At 41.7% G+C, this 22,337-nt stretch overlaps 1 protein-coding gene across 15 annotated transcripts in view; it reads right to left on the minus strand.

The window, feature by feature from the left end:
* The window catches only part of ZBTB20 (zinc finger and BTB domain containing 20), a 668,337-nt gene that overhangs the window by 227,509 nt on the left and 418,491 nt on the right, over positions 1 to 22,337 (minus strand). For 14 of the 15 annotated variants that reach the window (XR_005226808.2, XR_005226810.2, XM_043538684.1 and 11 more), the window contains one exon: positions 21,072 to 21,164. The gene's annotated coding sequence lies outside the window, so the exon portion shown is untranslated. Of the gene's footprint in view, positions 1 to 19,632; positions 20,016 to 21,071; positions 21,165 to 22,337 lie in introns of all 15 variants that reach the window. The other variant, XM_043538676.1, reaches the window with a different exon arrangement.

Raw genomic sequence — 22,337 nt, forward strand, 5'->3', positions numbered from 1 at the left:
CTCTGGTCAATTGGATCCAAGGTACAAGGGGGTGAATTGGACCCCGCAGGTCTCAGAAAGTGCTCTGTTATCAGGAATTTTAGTCTGTCCTCCCTCAATTTCTTAGGTCTGCACTTAAAACCTGAGCAGATCTTATGTTTGGAGGGCATGAGTCTCTCTCCCAGAGGCAGCTTGAATGTCCTTTGCTGTGGGGGAAAGATCTATGGCAAGTCTGGCAGGGTTTGAAGCCCAGGGTCTCAGGCACAACCTATACATGACGCCATGGATCAAGACGTGTGGGAAAAAGCCCAAAGGCTCAGAATTAGCAAATGAAGAAAGTAAGAGGAACAACCCTCACACACACATTGCCCAAAAGCACAATCAATGCTAAATAACAGAAAACGCCAACGAAAAGATTAAGCGAGAGAGGTAACAAGCTGTATAGGAAGCTAATGGCCACTGTGATGCTCCATCTCAAGCTGCAGGCAGCTGAGAAGAACTAGAGTGGTGGCAGGTCTGCCCCTTCCCTATATATCCTTTCACCGGGACATGAAGGTATCAGAGGCACAGACAAAGACCCACAGACACTGACGATCTCCATTCAAGAGTGCAAGGGCATGCAGTCATCGTGACGTGGGGCACCCAAGTGACACTACTCAAAGAACAACTGAAGACTCTGTCTATTAATCTTATAAACACACCAGTGACTTCTGCTCTCATTGGGATGACATCAGTTAAAGTTTCAAAGCAGGAGATATTTTCCCTTAGACCGTAGTGAAAAACCCATGACTTGGGAAATCTGAAATTAGACTCCACAGAAGAGTAAAAATGTACTATAGGAAAGAAACTCACACTGACTGTCAAGAGTCCCCAGTAGGTATTTTCCATCTCTAAATTCTAAAATCCTCTGAGACTTGTTCCTTATCCTCTTGACCAAAACATCTCAAAGATACATTCAGCGACAACTGAATGTGACAGAAGATTCACCTCCACTGGTAAGAAGGGACAGATTAAGGCTAATCACAATCAGCATCACAAATATTCAAAGCAGTTTAAGAATTTCAAAGAACCAAAAAGTGACTTCTTTACACATCCTTGCCACATGCAGGTGGCACTCAGATAAACGTCAACTCCTTGAAAAAATCCCCCATATACAGAACTTGTATCCAAATGGGTCTCCCTTTTATTTGCAATTCCTGTCTTCTTCCCATTTCATTCCTCTTTTCCCTTTCAAATGTTTCCTGATTTTCACTTCTCATCCTTTGATGGAAGAGCTTAGAAGTCCTTATCCTGAACTCCTTACTCAGGTGAAACTCCCACTGTGGAATAACATTGTACTTGTGAACTTCTTGGGGTAATGGAAATGAATATGTCAATCATTTTCAGCCTCTGCATGGGCTCATCACCTCAGCTTGTCACCTTGGCTAAAGATCACTTGTAGAATCTAATGCTTCCTTTCCAACAGCATTTATCATGCTACCACAATTATCTTTATAGGATATCACACTAACACCTAAGCCACTGGACTCTCTGAGCTTTTGCCAAGATGTCATGAGGGAATTCAAACTCAGATCATCAGATATGTGCCCTTTGCACTGTTCTTTCCCATCACTCACCACATAATCTATGTGAAGCATCTCTGACAGAACAGCACATGCAGAGTGCTACATGACCTATTTACAGCACTTCTTATCCTCCACTATTTAAGTGTGTGGTCTTAACATCATAATTCCAAAGCCCCACTCTCCAAACAGCCCTGCGATCAAGCATGGTTCCCAACTTGTGCCTTTAAAATTTCAGTATGGGCTCAATAGAGGACAATAACATCCTGGTCCTGCTGGAAAGTGTTCAGCATCAAGAGGACCCGTCTTTATGCTGATAACACTAAAATATACAATAATGCCAACAGCTGGTGCTACAAATGGCTTTTAAAAACGATGTTCATTCACTAAAATTCCTCTTGCTACTTTTGACATGAAACACGCAGTCTCTAATTATTCTGATCAAGACGGTGAAATACAAAAACAAACTTTAATTGTGTTTAACAGATATTTAATCAGGACTCACTGAACTACAGATTAAAGCTGAAATTCATAAACCATAATTACCCGATTGTCGCAATCTTTTTGGTCCACATTCTGCTTCCGTCTGGGCGTCTGGCACTTTGCCCCGAATTTCTTTTAGTGTCTTCTCAGCTTCATTGCTGTTCGTGTTTTCCAGCAGAGATTCAGCACAGATTATAAAATATCTGTTCTTGGCAACTTTATTAGCTGTTTTTTCTTGCAAAAAGTTTATTTCTCCTACCCTGACCCTAAATTGCTATATTAGGCATATGCTGAGGGTACTGATGACACGAACTAGAAGCACAGATCTTCCCTCTGGGATTTGTTTGGGGAGTGTCTCCATCTCCCCCGGCTGATATACAAGATGGTCATCTCTGCAGCACTTTACCTCCATGTCTTAACCCAAACGGATGCCCTTCCAGTGTTGCTTTGCAGAGATGGAGCACTGTGGACTTCAAAGGTTGGGTCAGAGGAGAAGCAGGGCTGATGCCGCTCTCAAGGATACTGTCCCCTGCAGAGCCCAAGAATTTCAATGTGTACATGCAGTCAGGAGGTAACACAATTGGGAGTTATATTACCTCTTTCAGGATTTCCACCAACTGTACAGCACTAAAGGTGGGTGCCCAGACAAAGGCAGTGCTGCTGTTGCTGGAACTATGCTCCCAGAGCCAGTGGAGCTGCAGTTGCCCATGTAGGATGGCTCTTGTCTCCATGTGAAAATGGTCTCCCTCCCAATGGGCCTCCAAAATCCATGATGCTTCAAACTCAATGGGTTGGGTCCTGGAAGACTCCACAAAGGTCTCCTCACCAGCCCCCTCCTTTGGATTTGTCCATTGGAGACAAAGATCTGGCATTTAACGATCAGGAACAGTAGCTCAAGTAACTGCAGATCAGATACTGGTCCACGCTGAAAGTCACTTTGCACCACCAGAGTGTTGAGGCAGAATCTTCAGCTGGCACCAAACCAGTCCAGCAAGCCTACTCAACAGTAGGGAAAATGCTATAAAAGCTCATGCTGACAGGCTCATAACTGCTTCACCTCAGAAACCCTTGCAGGCTTGTGGGAAGGTGATGCTGTGGCAGCAGCTGTCTCCACCTCTATCCTAACCGCACAGGCTAGTCACTAAAGTGAAGAGCCTTCTTGGGGGGAATATGATGTGAAATCGCCACTGCCCCCCAGGCACATCTGCAGCTTTTTGCTCCCTCGAGGTTCAGTGAACCTCAGTTTCTCTGCCTGACAAAGCTGTGAGACTGAGTGGAAATGTGCAGAACCCATGCTTGAATTCCCTCTGCTCTGCCCTGTCCCAGATCCCTAGCACTCTTAGCCAGTCATTAGGTCCTGTCAGTTGCAAGGTGCAGCTGGATTTTGTTACCTTGTTGTGATACCCGGGAACACAAGTTAAGCCTCTGTCCTTTTCCTTGGATCTGTTCTGAACCAGTATAAAATGACTTGAGTAATGCGACCTGCTCTTGCAAAGTCTCAGTTTTGTTAAAAAAAAAGTCTAAGATGCTATTTAATCAATCTATTTCCATCATAATCATTTAGTCCTAGCCCCACTTCCTCTATTCCTCTTTACACAGATCAGCCAAATAGCCCCTCTCCCACTGCCCGGAGAACAGTTATACATCCTTTTCCCAAGCCTGGGTGGAACACCTCTTGCACAGTAGAAACACATCACACCAGCAGTAACTGAAGCACACAAGTCAAAGCATCACCTGTCTTCTAGACACTTTCTTAGGATCCTTCATCACAGAGCCACAGTAATTGGCTCTCTTGTTGCTTGTAATCCAAATTTCATAGCACTGCAATAACACCACAGGCCCAGACAAGGAGAGAATGAGACAAGGAGACATTGGTAATTTCTTCTTTCTTAGAAAGCAAAGAGCTCTCATGAAGGAAAGGCTGTAGCTTTTATTTCTTTTGCTGAACAGGATAACTTGAAGTCCAGCCGCACTGAGATCTTTACATCGCACAGACCAGTTTGAGGAGAGGGTATGTGTTATTTGGTGGCCCATGGTGCAAGGCAAATATGATATTTTACTAACAAGTTGCTTTCCAGCTTGGCACCATCATCGTTCATCCAAGGGTTTCACTTCCACATTTAAACAGAGATAAAGAAATTGCTATACAGTGTTAGTGTCATTCTTCATTCAGACTGTTCCTCTGAAAACAGCCTACAGCCTTTGAGATGCAAAATGTATCACTTTAATGTAGTCAAGGTCCCCACTCACTGCATTGCTAAATCTATTTAGCAGATTTTTCTTAGAATAATCTGTCCCTAGATCTGAGGAAGCTCAGTGATTTTAAGTGTTTTAAGCTAATGATAATGGTTAGTACAGAGAACAGATGTACCTGACTGTGGTGTGATCTATTCTCTTAGGCTATTATGAGCTGTGTATTCATACTGACTTGGCATTTTATATCTATTTTCAAGGTGTAATGGCTGGATGGGGTGTAGTCTGTGTTTCTCCCTGATGTGTCATCATATGTGTATTTTTGCAAACGGTGGTGGCTGTGCCAACAATGGTGTGTGTGTGTGTATGAATTTTCCCATTTTGATGGCTGCACCAGGTATTGTGTCCGTTTGTACTTCCCCAAAGCATGGTTATTGCATTCACAGGGTACTGTGTCGGTGTGTGAAAACATGCACATTTGTATATATTTCCGAGTGTGAGGCTTGTGTAACACCAACAGACCCCAGTCGTTGGCAGGCATGACCCCAGTCGTTGGCAGGGACCTCTGGAGCTCAGTGCATGAGCCTCTACCATATGAGCTAAAAGCCAACTGGCTCTTAGCTAAGGCTATAGAGCAAACTCATTTAACTCTCTCTAAGTGGTCTCGGTGCCACTAGATGGGACAGAACACCACACCCAGAAGGTGTGTGGGTTACACTTGCACAGCGGGGCTATAACATGTGTGTGGTGGTGGGGGGGGAGCATATGTTCCATGGTGTACAGGGACGGCATCAGGTACTGTAAAAAGAACAGGAGTACTTGTGGCACCATCGGATGCATCGGATGCATGACATGATGAAGTGAGCTGTAGCTCACGAAAGCTTATGCTCAAATAAATTGGTTAGTCTCTAAGGTGCCACAAGTACTCCTGTTCTTTTTGTGGGTACAGACTAACACGGCTGCTACTCTGGAATCAGGTACTGTGTGAGTGTACTTTCTCCAGTGTGGTGGCTGCTTGAGACATTATGTATGTGTGATGGTCACACTGCTTGTGCTGCCAGTGAAGGACATTTTACTACAGTGTACTTCTCAGTCTACCGTGCCCTGGAATAAAACTTTTTGGCCATATCCAGAAACAGTGCTTCATGTGCCGTGGACAGAATGAAGTGAAATTTCCACTGAGAATGCCTTCTGATCACACCACGGACTAGGTGCTGTTATTCGTAAGCACCTGCTCCTGTCAGTCTCTGAAGAGGATACATTATTTGGGATATGTTGCACAGGAGCTTGTACAGTTTATGGTCTCCATTCTGCAACACATGAGAAATTTGTCCCTACTTACATGAGCTGAACCACTGACTTCAATGGGACTACTAGTGAAAGTAAGGGTTGCAGGACTGCTCTCTCAGAAAGTAAACAGAATCTTTGTTAGGTCCATGCTATCATACTGCAATATTAGGTATGTTGATTGAATATGAATACTCATTCTTTAAACAACTTCCAAAAGCACAATTGCTACCTGGCAAGAATCCTAAAAGCAGACGCTCAATGCATACCACACATGGCCCCATCAGAGATGCTGTATCCATCCTGATTAAATGAATGGAACTTACACAAGGAAGATCCAACAAGGTTAAAGCCCAAGACTATTTAAACAACTAAAATATGGACAAGCTGGGAGGCAACGGAAAACAAGACAAGACACTAGGTACCCAACAGAGACAAGTACATTACTATCTTGATCTGGGAAGAGTAACTGAAGGTGTCAGTGCAGTTCAGGTCAAAACACTGTGGGCCACCACAACAAGGTCCAAATATCATGCCTGATTTTGGGCTAAGAACCAGTGCTGACACCACAGAGTAGTTCCAGGATGCACAGCAATGCTAGAAGCACCATTGGTTAGATAAGAGTTTAACTCAAGACGTCTTCATTTCTCTGACGGTTTGCCCATATTGGCTCTGGCAGGGCCATATTAAAGCAGAGGCTCTATAGGCCTGTGCCTAGGGCCCTACCTCCTGTAGTCATATCATTACATCAACAGCAGAATCTTAGCTTTCCTTGAAAAACAATGTTTCTAGCCCACCCAACTGTAAAGAAAACTCTGAAAAATGTGCCCCAGAGCTAAACCTAGCATCCTGGACAACACTCCCATCTCTCAATAAAACAAGTTCTGATCACCAAGTTTCTTTGGGAGCAGCCACATCTGCCTGCAAATTCACTGCAGGATAAGTATCTAGCACTTTGCTTTATACAGTTCTTTCAGATCATTTTAATCTGAAAAGGGCTATATAAAGGTGTATTCTATTCTATTCCTGACTTTCAAGACTTCATGGCTCTATCCCCACCTTCACCTCTGTTCTCATATCCTACTACTCCCTCTCCCACATCCTATATTAGATTATACACTCATTGGACTAAGGACCTAATATTGCTTCATATCTGGAGAGCATCATGTGCCCATGGTGCTATTTAAACAAAAAACGATTATTATTACTTGGAAACTATGGAACTGACTGCCACAACATATTATTTAGGCCAAGAATTTATTAGGATTAAAAACAGGATTAGGTATTTATATGGAGACTGAGAACATCCACAGTTATAGTATATAGGATAATAAATAATAGTAAAAAAATAAAATAATAATAATAAAGATTGTGTTCCACAGCATAAACCAACCACTAGCTATTAGGGTTAGGAAAATATTTTTCCTACAGGCGGGTTATTCTATCATTAGGCTACTTGCACCTTGCTGTGAGGTATAGATCATTGGCTACTGTCAGAGACAGGACACCGGATGAGATGAGGTGCGCAGATGAAAGGTACTATAGAAGTATGCTCATTATTATTTAGTACCTATATTACAGCAGTGCCCAGAGGCCCCAGAGAGGATCAGGACCCCATTGTGCTACATATTGTACAAACACATATTAAGGCATGGTCCCTGCGTTTAGCCTATAAAAAGACAAGTTACATGTGATGAGTAGAGAGGCAAATGACAACAAAACACACACACATTTGCAATTTCCCCTCTTTTTATTCTTATATATAGATAAAAAAAGTGCCAACTACTCCCATTTGTCCCTAAATCCAGTTATTAATTGGCAGGGTCACAAAAGAGGTAGGTCTTAAGGAGAGATCTGAAGAAGGAGAGGGAGCTTCCCTTAGTCAGTTCAGGGAGAGAGTTCGATGTGTAAGAGGCAGCATGGGAGAAGGCACCAAGATGTTTGTGTAAAAAGCTGACAAATGGGTGGCCATCACTGGAAGAACTGGGGTAGCAGCACAGTAAGGGACAAAAGCAGCCAGATGGGGAGGGGTAGAGTTGCGAAGGGCCTTTAGGCACAGTCGAAAACCATAACATTCCAGACTTCAAAAGATCCATACACAAAGCTGGAACATAAGAACGGCCACACTGGGTCAGACTAATGGTCCATCTAGCCCCGTATCTTGTCTTCCGACAGTGGCGGGTGCTCGATACTTCAGGGAGAATGAACAGATCAGGGTAATTATCAAGTGATCGTCCCCTATCAGCCAGTCCCAGCTTCTGACACTTAGAGGTTTATGGAAACACTGAGCATTGGGTTGCATCTCTGACCATCTTGGCTAAAAGCCATTGATGGAGTTGTCCTCCATGAACTTATCTAATTCTTTCCTGAATTCAGCCATACTTTTGGCCTTCACAACATCCACCGGCAAGGAGTTCCACAGGCTGACTGTGCACTGTGGGAAGAAGTATTTCCTTATGTTTCTTTTAAACCTGCTATTAATTTCACTGGCTGATCCTGGTTCTTGTGTTATGTGAAAGGGTAAATAACATTTCCCTATTCACCTCCTCATCATACATGATTTTATAGACCTCCATCATATCCCCCCTTAATCATCTCTTTTCTAAACTGAACAGTCCCAGTATAATCTCTCTTCATATGGAAGCTGTTCCATACCCTTAATCATTTTAGTTGCCCTTCTCTGTACCTTTTCCAATTTTAATATATTCTTTTTGCGATGAGGCAACCAGAACTGCATACAGTATTCAAGGTGTAGGCATATCATGGATTTATATAGTAGCATTATGACCTTTTCTGGCCTATTATCTATCCCTTTCCTAATGGTTCCTAACATTCCGTTAGCTTTTTTGACTACCGCTGCATGTTGAGCGAATGTTTTCAGAGAACTATCCACAATGACGCCAAGATCTCTTTCTTCAGAGGTAACAGCTAATTTAGACCCTATCATTTTGTATGTCTAGTTGGGATTATGTTTTCCGATGTGCATTACTTTGCACTTATCAACATTGAATTTCATCTGCCATTTTGTTGCTCAGCCACCCAGTTTTGTGAGATCTCTTTGTAACACTTTTCAGTCAGCTTTGGACTTAACTATCCTGAGTAATTTTGTATCGTCTGCAAACTTTTGTGAAGGACCTTGTCAAAGGCCTTCTGAAAGTCCAACTACATTGTATCACCTGGATCACCCTTTTCTACATGCTTGTTGACCCCCTGAAAGAATTCTAATAGACAGGTGAAGCTGATTTCCCTTTACAAAAGCCATGTTGACTCTTCCCCAACATATTGCGTTCATCTTTGTGTGTGATAATTCTGTTCTTTACTATTGTTTCAACCAATTTGCCTAGTACTGAAGTTAGGCTTACCAGCCTGTAATTGCCAGGATCACCTCTGGAGCCTTTTTTAAAAATCGGCATTAAATTGGCTATCCTCCAGTCATCTGGTACAGAGGCTGACTGAAGCGATAGGTTAAATACCACAGTTAAAAGAAAAGGAGGACTTGTGGCAGCTTAGAGACTAACAAATTTATTTGAACATAAGCTTTCGTGAGCTACATGATGCATGCATCCGATGAAGTGAGCTGTAGCTCACGAAAGCTTATGCTCAAATAAATCTGTTTGTCTCTAAGGTGCCACAAGTCCTCATTTTCTTTTTGCGGATACAGACTAACACGGCTGCTACTCTGAAACATACCACAGTTAGTAGTTCTGCAGTTTCATATTTGAGTTCTTTCAGCATTCTTGCATGAACACCGTCTGGTTCTGTGATTTATTACAATTTAATTTACCAATTTATTCCAAATCCTCATCTACTGACATCTCAATCTGGGACAGTGCCTCAAATCTGTCACCTAAAAAGGATGGTTTAGGGGTAGGAATCTCCCTCGCATCCTCTTCAGTTAAGACAGAAGCAAAGAATTCATTTAGCTTGTCTGCATTGGCCTTGTCTTCCTTGAGTGCTCCTTTAGTAACTCTGTCCTTCAATGGCCCCACTGATTGTTTGGCAGGATTCCCCATTCCGATGTACTTTAAAAAAAATTGTTGCTGTTACTTTGTGTGTCTTTTGGTATTTGCTCTTCAAATTCTTTTTTGGCCTGCCTGATTATAGTTTTACACTTGACTTGCAAGAGTTCATGCTCCTATTTTCCTCAGTAGGATTTTACTTCCAATTTTTAAAGGAATTTTTTTGTCTCCAACTGCCTCTTTTACTCTTTTGTTTAACCATGGTGGCTTTTTTTTGGTCCTCTTCCTTTTTTTTTTATTTGTGATATACATTTAGTTTGAGCCTCTATTATGGTGTTTTTAAAAGCTTCCAGCAGCTTGCAAGCATTTCACTCTTGCGATTGTTGCTTTTAATTTCCATTTAACTAGCTTCCTCATTTTTGTGTAGTTCCCCTTTTTGAAGTTAAATGCTGCTGTGATGGGCTTTTTTGGTATTTTCCCGCATACAAGGATGTTACATTTAATTACATTATGGTTGTTATTACTGAGCAGTTCAACTATATTCACCTCTTGGACCAGATCCAAAGACTAGCGGCTCTAAGAAGCAGTCATTAATGGTATCTAGAAATTTTGTCTCTGCATGCTGTCCCGAGGTGACATGTACCCAGTGAATATGGGGATAGTTAAAATCCCCCATTATTATTGCGTTTTCTGTTTTTTTAGCCTCCCTAATCTTCTTGAGCATTTCACTATCACCATCCTGGTTAGGTACATTCTTATTACTATACTCTTATTCTTCAAGCATGGAATTTCTATTCACAGACATTCTATGGTACAGTTTGATCAATTAAAGATTTTTACTATATTTGTATATATGTTTTCTTTCACAACTAGTACCATTCCTCCACTAGAACAACCTGCTCTGTCATTCCTGTATATTTTGTACCCTAATATGACCATGTCCCATCGATGATCATTGTTCCACCAAGTTTCTGTGATGCCTATTATGACCAATATCTTCATTTATTACCAAGCACTCAAGTTCACCCATCTTAGTACTTAGACTTCTAGCATTTGTATACAAGCACTTATAAAATTTGTCAGTATTTAGTTGTCCGCCTTCATGTGATGTAACTGAATTGGACTCTTTTTTTGTTTGACTGTTTCTCAGTTCCTAGCCGTACTTTATCAACTTCTATTTTCTCCTCTTTACTAGGATATAGAGTATCCCCTTTAATAAATCCTCCCCTATAGCACGTCTGTCTGAACCGTGAGCTGCTACATGCCTGTCAGCTTTCCCCCAGCCCTTAGTTTAAAAACTCCTCTACAACATTTTTAATTTTACATGCCAGAAACCTGGTTCTGTTTTGGTTTAGATGGAGTTCATCCTTCCTGCATAGGCTCCTCCTTTCCCAAAAGGTTCCCCAGTTCTTAATAAACCTAAATCCCTCCTCCGAATACCATTGTCTTATCCACGCATTAAGACCCTGCGGCTCTCCCTGCCTAATTGGCCCTATACATACATACATACTATTTCCCCTTGTTTATTCCTCCCCCCCTCTTCCCCCCACAGTTCCTCAGACGTTCTTGTTAACTCCTGGAAAAGCGCTGGAAATGGCCCACCTTGATTATCACTTCAAAAGGTTTTCTCTCCCCCCACCCCACTCTCCTGCTGGTAATAGCTCATTTTAAGTGATCATTCTCCTTACAATGTGTATGATAAACACCCATTTTTTCATGGTCTGTGTGTATATAAATCTCCTCACTGTATTTTCCACTTTATGCATCCGATGAAGTGAGCTGTAGCTCACGAAAGCTTATGCTCAAATAAATTGGTTAGTCTCTAAGGTGCCACAAGTACTCCTTTTCTTTTTGCGAATACAGACTAACACAGCTGCTACTCTGAAACCATACATAGAACTGGAAGCATTTCGGAGAATGCTACCATGGAGGTCCTGAACTTTAATCTCTTTTGTAGCAGCCTAAATTTGGCCTCCAACATCTCCCTCCTTATCACTGGTACCTTCATGTACCAGGACCACTGGCTCCTCCCCAGCACTGCACATAGGTCTATCTACATGTCTGAAGAGGCACACAACCTTTGCACCTAGCAGGCAATTTACCATGCATTCTCCCAGCCATCACAAACCCAACTATCTATATTTCTAATAATCGAATCCCACATTACTATTACTTTTCTCTTCCAAATAACTTGGATCCCCTAACCATGAGTGGTATCCTCAGTGCGAGAGGATACCATGACATCATCTGGAAGGAAGATCCCAACTATGGAATTGTTTCACTTCACTCCAGCTTGATGTTCTCCATCCTCAAGACTTTCTTCCTCCTCAACTGCACAGAGGCTGTCAGACTGGGTGTGGTTCCCCTTTATTATGCCCCTGAAAGTCTCCTCTGTGTACCTCTCTGTCTTCCTTAGTTCCTTCGGTTCAGCAAGTCTGGTCTCAAGAGCCTGTACTCGGTCTCTGAGGGCCGTGAGTTGCTTGCACAGAAATGCACACATATGCCATCAGCCCACAAAGCAAGTAATCGTACATGCTGCATTGAGTGCAATAAACTTTATAGACCCCACTCTGCTGCTGGACTTCTGCCTGTATTCTTTTTACTATTGAAAGGGGTTTTTGTTTGTTTTATTTTTTTGGAAGGGGGATGTTTATTGGCCTAGGTTTAGCACAAGCTTGCTAGGCATATTTGGCTCTCACGTTCCCTCACAAAACTCCTGTTTGCTGCTCCTGTTCGTTAGCTCGTCTGGTCACTTAGGCGCTGACTTTTTAAACCCTGCTCTCCCTGAGTTAGCCCCACCCCCTTGTCAAGGAATCCTAAAAGGATTAGGGATCAAATGACAGCAGACCAGAGCCTAGTTAGGCAGCTCTTAGCTTACCTCACAGGCTATCACAATAGCAGATTCTTCACCATAATGAAATATGCAAAACTAGAGCAGACTCTTACCAAATCAGTGACCACAATCTAGAGGTGAAAACTTACAGGTACAAACCACCGTCTGAAATCAGAGAGGAGAGACTGTTCAGCTACTGAGACAAAGGAAAGATGGACACAAAGGGAGACTTTCTACTCCAAAGTCCTTAATGGGAGGAAGCGTGAGAAAGATATTTCCTCCAATTATCAGGAATCATAAAAGATAAGTTCTCATCAGAAAGCAATGAGGCAAAACAGTGCCCAAGCCTGGGAGACAGGAGAGAGATGGCAAAGGTGGCATGATGCTCCCAGATCAGGAATGAGCACTAATGTAAAGGGACACAAGGAATCAAACCCCAAGCACAGTGTGTTACCCTGGGTCATAACTATCCTCCATAGATATATGGGGGTGGGTGGCTGACTGACTTTTTCTTTTACTTTAGCAGTACCTGTATAGCTTGTCATGCCAATGAATCCTCCTGGAATGGAAATGAATTGAACTGAAACAGAGGGAGGCAGAGGGGGAATGAAAAAATAAAGGTGATGTAGCCAGAGTGAGGGACAGGGATGATGATCTTATTCCTTTACACAAACAATAATTGCCTCTGTAATCAGAAAGGAAATGAGAAGAAGACAAAAACCTATTTTTACTTGATGCTGCGATGAAAATATTAATTACCTTCTAGGAACAATTTTTCCTTTAGTAGCAATCTTTTTAAACTGGCCACGGATATTAATTATAATTTGCTTGTCAAACCTACACCTCTGAAATACTTTGTGTTATGAAAAAAAGCATTAAAAATAACCTCAGCCTGTGCCTTCAGGTCTAACACATGAGCAATCTGACTGAAGGCAGCAGGCCTACTCATGGAAAGGCTATGGGATCGGGCCCCGTATTAGCAGTAAAAGCTGCCCTTCTTTCTTCAGTCTTATTATTGCTAAAAGATATAAAAATCCCAACAATCTTCTATTTTCATTATAAGATTTGGCAGCTTTTTCATATTTATTTAGACTGCAAGATATAATTTGAATGTGGGGGTCTGTTTCTCCCTCCCTCTCTAAGAAAAAGAATAAGTTATTTGTACTCTGAATAAGTATTTGTTATTAGTGGATCAGACATGGATAAGGTATATTATTACAACCATGTTTGTTAGGTATGATTTACATTGTTTGAATGCATATCATCTTATGCTGTCTTTAATTTTATTATACTTGGGGGGGGGTTGTTTGGTTTTATGCATTTAGTCACAGTTGGTTGTGTTTTGAACTTTGACAAAAATTAATACAAAGGAAATTAAAAAAAGAAAAAGAAAATATTTTCAAAATGATGTGGAAATCAAATCTATCCCTCAGTAATTTGATTTGCAGGAAATGGAGAGCAAAGCATTACAAACAGAATGCCTTGAAGTGCATCATAATTACTTACATGTGCAAATACATTGTCTAGGTTTAAGCACATAGTTAATAACAATAGCAGTAATAATTCTATGCCCTTATACAATTTCATCCAACGATCTCAAGGCTCTATGCAAACATTCATTAATTAAGCCTCACCATTACATGATGAGCTACTTGTAAGCATTATCCTCCTTTGCCAGATGGAGAAACTGAGGTGCGCCAGGCCAAAGGTCAAGAACATACTAAGAGTTAGTGTGTCAGAACAGAGAACAGAAGTCATAGGGTGAGGAGAGTTCCAAGTCCAAATCGGCCAGAGCAGCAGAAAGCTGGAGCTGAATCTGACCTTCCCAGCATTTGGGGTCACTGCGGTGATAGGCCAAGCTGAGCAATTTTGATCTGCGCTTTCCCAAAGTTTGGGGGTTGAGATGGGGTTTGGATCAGAACCATGGCAAGTCCTAAGTAGAACTGGACCAATTTTTTGTTTCAGAACTCAAAGGCTGGTGAAACTTCCCTGGTTTGGGATTTCATTATCAACGGGAATATTTCTTAGATCAGGTTTATAGAGGATCACAAACCTTATGAGCAAATCTGGGCCCAGTGTCAAATGAATATAGCAAAAAGTTATAGACTTGCATAAAGACTATGTGAAATTCAGTGGCTTCAACCTGGAGCGGGGGGGAGGAAACAACTTTGGTGGTTTCAATTGAGTTTAACTTTTTTTAGTTTTGTCTGAACCTGAAACTCACAGCAAACCCCAGGAGGTGTGAATAAAAACCAAGAATGTTTTGCATAATTCCCTCTAGTGTAAAAATGCTGAGATTTATACAGCTCCAGTGCTGACTTCCAGTCCCCTGCTCTCACCACTAGGCTATATTCCCTCCCTTCCAGAGCCAAGAGTTGAACCCCAAAGTCTTGGCTTCTTGGCCCTTTGCTACCCACTATCTTGCACTCCCCTCTCTAACTATCTTTAGTACATACTTACCTGCTTCACCAGATGACCATGATCCACGATTGCCAAGTTATCTTTGCTCTCTCATTTAGCCTGCCATAAAGTTTATGCTCTTAAGTGCCGCCTACTGAAGTGATAATAAGTGTACTAGTAAAATTACCTGCCCAATTTGACATGCAATTTGACAGTTCTCGGTGCATAGACATCACCATGTCATATTTAAAACTTAGCCCAAAGATTTTTGAACCATGTAGTTGAAGTAAAAATATTTCTCTGTGTATTTTGCTTACCTGTTATGTTTTACACGAATGGAAACACTGGATATTACTTACTGGCCTGGCAGACAGAAAAAGCTATGCTTCAAACATCACTCCAAGGCGTCACAAACATCAACACTCTAATTATGTTTCAGGACTCCCCAAAGTAATCTCTAACTGTGCTTATAGGCTCTGAGGTCACCCTGACAAACTGGGACAATGTTGGCAATCTCAGGATAGGTGTTCAGTAGCAATCCTACTCAGGAGGAAATGCTATCATGCGACAAGTAGAATTAATACTGCATTTCCAAATTCTGGGACCATACCCAGTCAAGAGATTTCAGGAATCAACAGCACTGTCTACATAAGGCCATCACAGTCAGAGCCTGTCTGGTGCACAATTCTACACCATGGAATTTCTGGGCCACAATCATCCCTGGTGTAACTTCATTGCAGTCAATGGATTTTACCCAATAGATGATTTTGTCCCAATGACTTTTTTTTTTCATTTAAAATCTCTAAAGCGCCTCTTCAACACCATCCCAAAGGAAGTACAAACTGCACTCAGAAATGACTCCAGAGACAGATGGGCAGCTGTTCCTCGAAATCATGACCACTTTCTTATAGTGCAAAGCTCAACGATCAGCTCCATTCATCCCCCTTAGTGAACTGAGAAACAATACAGATGTTAGGTCAAGCTTGACAGCTGCTGGCATGTCCTCTGCCTTTCCACAGGCCTTCAAATGCAAGCAGGCAGTAGCTGCAGTCCACAGAATATCTTGAACTATGGACTCTACCGAAGAAGGAAAAGAGAAATTGTGATAACCCAGAAACTGCTTTACAGTTCTGCCAAGAACATCGGAACCTTTCACCAATTTTAAAATTTAACTTAGGATGGTGGTGGTGGTGGGGCAAGTGGAGAGCAAAAGGTTCTGAAATTCAATTTTGGAAAAATAAAATAATCCACCATCTCAAAACAGAAACAGATATTTGTGTAGGGCCTAAAAAAATACTGTTATCTTGTCTTCTGAATCAAGAGTAGAAAAAGAAAGAAAGTCTTAATAAGGAAGGTTTTTTTAAAAATGTCATAGAATCACAGAAGATTAGGGTTGGAAGAGACCTCAGGAGGTCATCTAGTCATCATGTGACTGTTAAGCACCATTAGAAAAAGTGAAATCAGGGAGCAATCAGTCTTCACCACATTTAAAAGGGCCAGGCAATGAGGCTGAGAAACCTCACAACAGCACAAAAAAGGTTAAAGAGAGTCCATGGGCCCAGCTAGCCCTGCCCCGCTATACCTGCAGCCAGTGCCAGGCCTGGAGGGGGAAGAAAACAGAAGAACCTGGCTCACTTCAGGGCTGACTGGTGAAGAGGCAGGAGACACCTCTGCCCCTCTACATGAGGGGAGCATCACTAGGAGGCTGACAGCCGGGCCAGCCACCAGGGAGAAGCACCGAATCCCTGATTGAGGGAGACTGCTGAGGAGACCAAGGAACACCCAGCAGTGAGTGAACTGTGTGACTAAACCACAGAGACATTATGGAGTTAAGACCCTGCAATATTACATCTGCTCCCACCAAGAGGGATGTCAGACTGGGACCGGATGCCAAAAAGAGTCCACCAGGCGGTGTCGCTCGAGTCGGGCCACTACAGACTTTTTGGACTATGGAGGCCATGCCCCAAACTGAAGAAACAGAGGCAGGAAGTAGCCCAGGGCAGCGGACTTAGATTCTCTGCTGGGAGGATCCTGCCAGTGCTGCTTCACACAGGGCCCTGGGCTGGGACGTGGAGAAGAAGGAGGGCCTGGATCCCCCTACTATTCCTCTTTAAGGAGTGAGGCACTTCTGCCAGGGAAGCAAGCTGCCAGATGTCAGGTGCACCAATTACTAGGCAGCCCAGACTTTCGAGCACCCTCTTACAGGCTACAAACCTGCTAGTGAATGTCATTTTATTTTGAGTTTTCTTAGGGGTCTCTATAAACAATAGAGAATGCGAAAAAAAGAAACAAAACTGTCTGAACTTTTCACCGTCTATTTCTTTAGGAAAATCGATAAAAAATTAACCACACATGCACACATAGAACTGAAAACTACTAAACATCATCCTGTCCTTTCAGTTACGTTCCATGCACAAGGTCCCAATGGCATGTTTTGCAAACCATCTAACTAGTATATGACTGCCAAGGCATTTTCCAGGATTCCTTCTGAGGATGTATATTACAGTCCGTGGTCACTGAATCAGGCCTGCTTGCTGAGCTCTGCACAGCTCCATAATATGGAACATCATAGAGGCCCCAATAAGGCACATTACTTATGCACGTGTTTAACTTTAAGCATGTTCTCAGGTGATTTCCTAAATCAGAACCAGGATTGGCTTTGCTGTTATCTTCCAATGTACCTTTGCATTTTAAGTTCTGTTCAACACTTTTACCATTAGCCTTCCTTTCATTTAGGAATTAAATTTCCTTACTTGTATTACGTATATTACTGTAGATACTTCAAAGTCAAGGAGTGCTACAGACCTAATTTACTTTCCCCCCCATTTAAGCTGTTTATTTTCTGCCCTTCATTCACCTTGGAAAGAGGAACTAGACTAGCCAGTTTCTCTTTCCAGCCCTCATGCACTAGCACCAAGTGGCAGCGCTACAGGGGAATGTTTAAATCCAAAGACAAACTGTTTTCATTGTATTTTTAGAAAATCATGAAAACATTTATATTTATATGTGTTTTGTAAACCCCTTTGCCCTTGAAAAAACTCCCACACAAAACATGTATTTTGGCCCTAAACTGCACGACATTTGCTCCAATTCTGATCCCATTGATATCAAAGGCAAAACTCCAATTGACTTCAATAGGAACAGAAGCAGACCCGGTGTCCCTTTAATCCTTCAGAAGTTGGAGTGGGGCTTAGGGAGAAATGTTAAAATGTGATTCACAGTTTCATCCATGTAACCTCATTAAAGTCAGTGAAATTGCACAGGTATAAGAGGAGAATTTGGCTCAAAACACATTACCACACAACTGCTGCTGGAAAAAGGCTGTGAACATTCACTGGCTTGAAAGAGTTAAACAATACCACTAATACGAGCCCTGTAAGTGGGACAGTTTTGAATGGGGCAAATGAAATGATTGCAGCTCATGTTGGCACTGGCTTAGTTAAGGTTATGTCAGCATTTCCCTTAATAAACTCTCTTCTGGGGGGTTAATAATCATCCTTTCATATTGCACCAAGCTGAAAACTGTCAAGTAGGTGGAGAACGGAGATACGATTTGATTCTTTTTCTACAAAAATGTATTTCAACTGGATCAGCCAAAAGAAAACCACCAAAAATGTAGAGCTGGTGCAATTTCAGAGGCTTTTTGTGCCAGCCAATTCTGAATTACAGTAATATTTCGCTCTTTGCATTTATAAATTTACATATTTTTATATTGGCAATAAAGACATTATGCAATCAAAATCATCTGAAAAATAAAGAAAACAGATGATTGCTGATAGATCACAGTTTATAAAGGAAAAGAACAGAGGAACACATTAAATTTACCATAAATGAGGGGCTTCATACCACGACAGCAATTGCTAATATAATTCATTTGTCATATAAATTATGTCCATGGGGACGTCCCATAAAATTAATTAGGTCAGAGACAGAGGAAAAACAAATCAAAAACTTCTAAGAACTCCAGCAAATAAGAGGTTTTAGATACAGCCACATCCACAAGATCAGTCAAAAGTTCCTCTTCCTTGTCTTGTTCCCGTGAGGCTAACATTGAGAAATATCTCAGGCTCATCAACATGACATAAATTATATTGGTTGTCAGGAAGGTACACAGCAATTTTGAAATTTCAAATTTTGCAAGCAGCACAGTCTTTCAAGTGGATTAAATTATAAACTGAATGAAAGAATTTCAGAAATGCAATTCATTAATACACTAGGCGTTAATTTTGTGGAAGTGGTTGGTATGAACAAAGTGACATGAGCAAAAATAAACCACATGATGTATTCATCACACTACATGGAACAACCCCCCCCCCCAAAACCCAACAATTAAAACAATTAAAAAAATTAATCAATGGTGTAATTCCACTGAAGTCAAAACCACTGAATTTTGCCTATCCACAGACTTCAATGGAGTTAAAACATGACTGAGTTTGCCCCACATATGTATCCCATACCACACTGGCTTATTTTAGTGACAAAACATGTTCTTACTATTTTTTACTTCTGTCAACACAGCAAGCAGCTGCCACTTGACACACCCACAAAAGTTAACCCACAGGCCAAATGTTAGTCTGAACAGCAGGGCACAGGTTTTTGAAATGAAGGTGCTTCGGAGAAAAATGGTCAAAGAATTGTTTGAGGATTGATTAGCTCAGAGACTTCCTGACATTAATAAGAGATGTACAGCTAAAACTCAACCAGGAGCTTAGAGAATTTAGAGGTTAGTTTTTAGAAATGTGCCCATCAAAAACCCTAGTTCTGGACATCCCCGAACTTCAGTGGGCCTTATCACTCCTACCACATCTAATGCTACCCACCTATCTGTGAAGTCTGGATCTGAAGTATGTGGGATAGCCCATGTTAGAGTGCAGGCTACAAAGTCCTTCTGTCATAAAATATTTGTAATGGCAAACTTCATAAATGAATGGTGTACCTTTCAAGGCATTTGAGTGTCTTGCCTCAGCCTTAGGGAGGCTTCAGAGGACAGTAACCATAACTTGATTTTTCGGTCTGGAGAGCCCAGGATAGCCCAGTCACTGTGCAGCTTCACTGCTCATTGCCCCATTGTTTCGCAACAGATTAGATATCCCACCAACGATACATATGGGATGGCTGCACAACACTGGACAACGCTTCAGTCCAGGGCTGGCTCTACCGTTTTTGCCACCCCAAGCAATGAAAAAACCTGTCGCCGCCGAATTGCCACTGCGGACGGCAGGGGAGAGAAGCTGCCGCCGAATTGCCGCCACCCAAGCACCTGCTTGGAACGCTGGTGCCTGGAGCCGGCCCTGCTTCAGACCCACAGAAATTATTCATCTGTCAAGCACAAAGCAATATGGATAAATATAAATACCATGGGCCAAATTATGCCCTTGCCTCATGTCCTTCCATAAACCTCAGCAGAGTTGTACAGCATGTAAGCAAGCATAGAATTTGGTTCTATATATCAAGTTACCTATAATTTCTAGCGCTATTGCTCTTTGGGGGACCCACATATAGGAACATATATACTAAAAGGTGTAAGCACAAAAGAGGCTGAGTTAGCAATCTCTTAACTCAGAATTTGATCAGTTTTTGTAGTTTTAGCTCAGCACTTTAATGTAATTTAAATGCACTGCAGTCGTCTGCATTACATACATACCACACTGGGTAGCTGGGGGTGTGCATGATGGTCCGAGGACAGGATTTTGTTTTAATTTAATTTTGAACCGATATGGTGAATTCTAGTGCACAAGAAATTGAAGCACTGATAGCACTAGTTGGAACTGGGCATTGTGCAGGCAGACACTATGAAAGATTCCATCACTCAGCTCTGCCAACGCACCTTAGTCCTGACCTGCAGCCTCCCCTGCTGTTCAGTCCTGGGCTATTCACACAGTTCTGCGAATGCATCTCAATCAATCCTGTTCTGCAGCACCCCTGGCTACTTCAGTCCTGTTCTTGCCACACAGATCTCCCAACAAAACAGGTTTGTCTTACAGCTCCCCATGCTATTTCAGATATGGGCTTTTACTGAGACATGACTGATAATCATGCCAAATTGCGTGCATTAATGATGTGAAGCAGACATACAATAGACTAGTCAAAGGCCTAGACTGAGACCAGAAAACTCTATTCCCTTCTGCCTTAACCTAAATTTGAACCCAGTTTTTCAGGCAAAAGGCTACTGAATTAGCCTGTGTAGCTGATGCAAAGGTACACACAGATACTGTAGGTACACAGATGTCAGGCATTCAACCGTTCCAACTGGATATGGTTAGGAATGTATTGCCAATGGCTTTTCTGGTGTGAATCAACAGGTGGCTTGGCACTAAGATGACTATTTCCTTGTGGTTTTCACCTCTGGTTTCAGGACAGAAAATGAGATGATACCTTTTCAATGCTGCATGTCAAGCCGGCTATACGGAAACCAATTCCAGCCAATTCTCTCTCTCTCGCACGGCAGAGGAAAAGTGCCAGCCACTGCTGCTCTTGCCATCAATCCACAATGCAGATGTTGGGAAAATGCAAAGAAAAGGGGGTGGGGGAAGAAGAAACAATAAAATACACAAATTGAGTTTTGCATACATAACAATCAGAATATATAACTCCTACTTCTACAGAACATGGCATAAAAAGGTAAAAGCACCAGAAAGAAAACAAAAATAAAAAAGTTGCTCGTCTGACAATCAAAGGTTTTCCTGAAACTGACAATTAGAGGGATAATTTCAAAACAATTTATGCATGAACAAGAACAAAAAAAGAACCCAGACTTTATTTAATATGATAGGATACTTTTTTAAAAAACACAATATCTTGGGAAATATACAATAAACTTAAAGGGACACCTGTTAAAAGAATACAACTATTACAAGAATGCATTTTGCAGTCACTAAACCAAAGTATACACAGAAACATTATACCCCCACCTCCAAAAGCGTGTGCGTGCGCGCACATGTGTGTTTTCTCAGAAAAAAAATAGGCACAGTATTTGAAAACAGGCTGGTACAAGAAGTTAACCTGTTCTGAAGGCCATGAACTAAACCCTTCAATCAGAAGCCTCTTGAAATTTTGGAAGAATTTGGATTCAGATCCAAACTTTAACAGACTGAACTATAATTCCAGCTCCAAACCCCCTTCATTTTTTGGAAAAGTGAGGATCTGAATTTTATAGCTTGCTCTCTGTCTCTGACATCACTCTTTGTGCATGTCTTGTTTTCATAAACCAAACACTAGTGACATCTACCTCTTCTATGACATGGATGAGATTTTTAAAAGCTCTCAGCATTACTCTGCTCCAATTGAAGTCTGTGGTAAAACTCCCATTGACTTTAATGGGAACAGAATTTGGCTAATGCTGAGTACTTTTGAAAATCTCACCCCATACATTTATCTGATTACAACAATCTCCAAGGACCTGGTGTCTGTTACAGAGTGATACATGTAATGTAAAGCTAAGTTGCAAAATGAGCTTTTTGGAACCAAGAGAAAATATTTCATTTCAGAGGTATTTTGTAAGAGATGATCGCCAGAGTACAGCGTACTCCAAAAAAGAAGTCAGGACTAGAAAAAGACTAACCTAAAATGTTTCCTCTGGTAGATCTGAATGCCCATTTATATCACAGAATTCTGTAGTTAGACCCTTTTGAGCAATGATTA

This window comes from Chelonia mydas, chromosome 1 (genome assembly GCF_015237465.2).
Source record: "Chelonia mydas isolate rCheMyd1 chromosome 1, rCheMyd1.pri.v2, whole genome shotgun sequence".
In the NCBI taxonomy this organism is placed as follows: Eukaryota; Metazoa; Chordata; order Testudines; family Cheloniidae; genus Chelonia; species Chelonia mydas.